The sequence below is a fragment of the Mirounga angustirostris genome, unplaced genomic scaffold (assembly GCF_029215605.1).
Source record: "Mirounga angustirostris isolate CCGP_5_RB_7025 unplaced genomic scaffold, mMirAng1.0.hap1 SCAF_1, whole genome shotgun sequence".
NCBI lineage: Eukaryota > Metazoa > Chordata > Mammalia > Carnivora > Phocidae > Mirounga > Mirounga angustirostris.
Genome location: NW_026991709.1, coordinates 12,138,900 through 12,142,800, shown reverse-complemented (window position 1 = coordinate 12,142,800; position 3,901 = coordinate 12,138,900).

Sequence of the window (3,901 nt, the reverse complement as noted above, 5' to 3'; positions counted from 1 at the left end):
GAATGCTGACTCTTTGGAGCCAAACAGATAAGTCACAGCCCAGCGTTGTCCACCCACTCCCTGACGCAGCAGAGACCAGACAAAAGGGAGGAACTTAAGCATAAAGCAAGGAAGGAAAAGGGGAACCTAAGCTCTGCCTGGTTTTCCAGTGGATGAATGCACCACTGAGGACAAGAAGTTGGTTATGTAATCTCTGAAGGTGAGCACGCTGCTGGGCTTCAGGCCAGTCATTCCCCAGATCCTGAGTGCCTGCTATTCCATGCAAGGGGGGAGGGGAGGGGTAAAACGATCCCCAAATCCAACAAGACCCAGCCTTCCTGGAGCTCCCCACTCTCGTGTTCAGGGAGACTGTGGATAAACTGCTGGCAATGAGGAGAGGCACGGATCACAAGGTGCTTGCCCTGTCCTCAGCCCCGAGCATGAAACTAACTCATTCTCTCCTCATAACAACACCATGAAGTCTGTACTGTACCCATTTTACAGATGAGACAGCTGGGGCACAAAGAAGTTAAACAACTTGCCCAAGCCCCTAAGGAGCGTGCATATTTGAACTCAGGCAATCTAGTTCTGGAATCCATGCCCCTAAGCACCGTGGTGTAAACAAAGGACCCAGGTGGTGAACAAGCACCATGCAGACGAGTCAGGCAGGGACAGGGAACCCCGCACCCTGGGCATTTTACACAGGAAACCACTCTAGTAAGAGCAGAGACCTGAGGGAGGAGGGGAGAGAGCTGTGGCATAGCTGGAAAGAAGGTTCCACAGAAGGAGCGGCAAGGGCAGGCTCTGAGTTTCCCAGGAACAAGGAGGGCTCCGTGGGGGCCATGGTGGGTGAGGCAGTTCAAGGACAGGCCTTCTGAGAGATGCAGAGGGCAGTGTGATGAGGCAGTTGCTAATGAGTGGGCAGTCTTTGGTGGTTCATTGTGAAACCCTCAGTTATAAGACTGTTATTGTCTCTGAATGTGGTAAGACAGGGGATTCCAGGAAAGTCAAATGTCAGAGTAAAACTGTGGATCAGCTCCCCACACCAGGGGAAAACGGAAGCTGAAGAAAGTAGAGGGCTCATCTGGAGACTCCACGTTTACGGGGAAGCCTTTCTTCTGGGCCACCTGTCAGTTGGGGTGGAAGTCCACTCTTCTTGGTCGGCCCGTTGGTGCTTCCTTCCTTAGCTGAATGTCTGGATCTGGGAGATGGGGGTACCAGGAGACGGCTCCTCCCCAGAGACGGGATGGTGAAGGGCACTGTGGCAGGCAAAGTATGGTCCCCAAAGAGATCCACATCCTAAGCCACAGAGCCTGTGGCTGTGTGACCTCACATGGCAAATGGGACCTTGCAGGTGTGACCAGGGATCCTGAGATGGTGAGATGACCCTGGATGGTAGGGCTCCGTGGGCCCAGTGTCATCATAAGGGTCCTCGAAGAGGGAGGCAGGAGAGTCAGACCAGAGTGGTGACATCATGAGAAGGAATCGGCCCTGTCTCTTCAATAAATGGTGCTGGGGAAACTGGATAGCACCATGGAGAAGAATGGAACCGGACCGCTTTCTTACACCACACACAAAGATAAACTCAAAATGGATGAAAGATGTGAGAGAGGAAACCATCAAAATCCTAGAGAACACAGGCAGCAACCTCTTCGAACTTGGCCTCAGCAACTGCTTGCTAGACAGGTCTTCAAAGGCAAGGGAAACAAAAGCAAAAATGAACTATTGGGACTCCATCAAGATAAAAAGTTTCTGCATAGCAAAGGAAACAGTCGATAAAACCAACAGGCAGCCTCCGGAATGGGAGAAGATATTTGCAGATGACATAGCTGATAAAGGGTTAGTATCCAAAATCTATAAAGAACTTACCAAACTCAACACCCAAAAAAACAAATAATCCAGTTAAGAAATGGGCAGAAGACATGAATAGACATTTTCCAAAGAAGATGTACAGATGGCCAACAGACACATGAAAAGATGCTCAACATCACTCATCATCAGGGAAATGCAAATCAAAACCACAATGAGATACCACCTCACACCTGTCAGAATGGCTAAAATTAACAACACGGGAAACGACAGGTGTTGGCGAGGATGCAGAGAAAGGGAAACCCTCTTACACTGTTGGTGGGAATGCAAACTGGTGCAGCCACTCTGGAAAACAGTGTAGAGGTTCCTCAAAAATTAAAAATAGAGGGCACCTGAGTGGCTCAGTCAGTTGAGCATCCAGCTCTTGATTTTGGCTCAGGTCATGATCTCAGGGTCGTGAAATTGAGCCCCACGGGTGCCTGGGTGGCTCAGATGGTTAAGCGTCTGCCTTCGGCTCAGGTCACGATCCCAGGGTCCTGGGATCGAGTCCCGCATCGGGCTCTCTGCTCCTTGGGAGCCTGCTTCTCCCTCTGCCTCTCTCTCTCTCTCTGTCTCTCATGAATAAATAAATAAAATCTTTAAAAAAAAAAAGAAATTGAGCCCCACATTGGGCTCCATGCTCTGCACAGAGTCTGCTTGGGATTCTCTCTCTCCCTGTCCCTCTTGTCTCTCCCTCTGCTCTCTCTCTCTCCCTCCCTCTCTCTCTCAAATAAATAAAATCTTTTTTAAAAAGTTAAAACTAGAACTGCCCTATGATCCAGCAATTGCACTACTAGGTATTTACCCAAAGGATACAAAAATACAGATTCTTATGGGCACATGCACCCCAGTGTTTATAGCAGCACTATCAACAATAACCAAACTATACAAAGAGCCCAAAGGGCCATCGACTGATGAATGGATAAAGAAGATGTGGTATAGCCATACAGTGGAATATTACTCAGCCATCTAAAAGAATGAAATCTTGCCATTTGCAACAATGTGGATCTAGTTGGAGTGTGTTATGCTAAGTGAAATAAATCAGAGAAAGACAAATACCATATGATTTCACTCGTGTGGAATTTAAGAAACAAAACAGATGAACAAAGGGGAAGAAAAAAAAGAGAGAGAGAGAAACCAAACCATTAGAGACTTTTTTTTTTTTTAAAGATTTTATTTATTTATTTGAGAGAGAGAGAATGAGAGACAGCACGAGAGGGAAGAGGGCAGAGGGAGAAGCAGACCCCCCGCTGAGCAGGGAGCCCGATGCGGGACTCGATCCCGGGACTCCAGGATCATGACCTGAGCCGAAGGCAGTCGCTTAACCAACTGAGCCACCCAGGCACCCCCACCATTAGAGACTCTTAACAATGGAGAACAAACTGAGGGTTGATGGAGGGAGGTGGGTGGGGGATGGGCTGATGGGCATTAAGGAGGGCACTTGTTGTGATGAGCACCGAGTGTTATACGTAAGTGATGAATCACTGAAGTCTACTCCTGAAACCAATATTGCACTGTATGTTAACTAACTAGAATTTAAATAAAAATTTAAAAAGGGGTACCTGGTTGGCTCAGTCGGTTAAGTGTCTGACTCTTGATTTCGGCTCAGGTCGTGATCTCGGGGGTCGTGGGATCAAACCCATGTCAGGCTCCGTGCTCAGTGCAGAGTCTGCTTGGGTTTCTCTCTCCTCTCCCTGTGCCCCTCCTGCTTGTGCTCTCTCTATATAAAATAAATGAATAAATCTTCAAAAAAAAATTTTTTTAAGAAAAATAAATAAATGGGTAGTCACTTAAAAAAAAGACAGAGAGAGAGAAGGAATCAGCCCATTGTTGCTGGGGGAAGGAGTCAGAGCCGAAGAATGTGGGCTGCTTCTAGAAGCTGCCTGAGGCAAGGAGCCATTTCTCCCCCAGAGCTTCCAGGAGGAACCCAGCCCCGACCACACCCTGACGTTAGCCCAGTGAGACCAGTTTCAAACTTCTGATCTCCAGAACTGTAAGCGATCAAGCTGGGTTGTTTTAAGACGCTAAATCGGCGCTACTTCATCTCAGCATCCATAGGAAACTGATAGGAAAG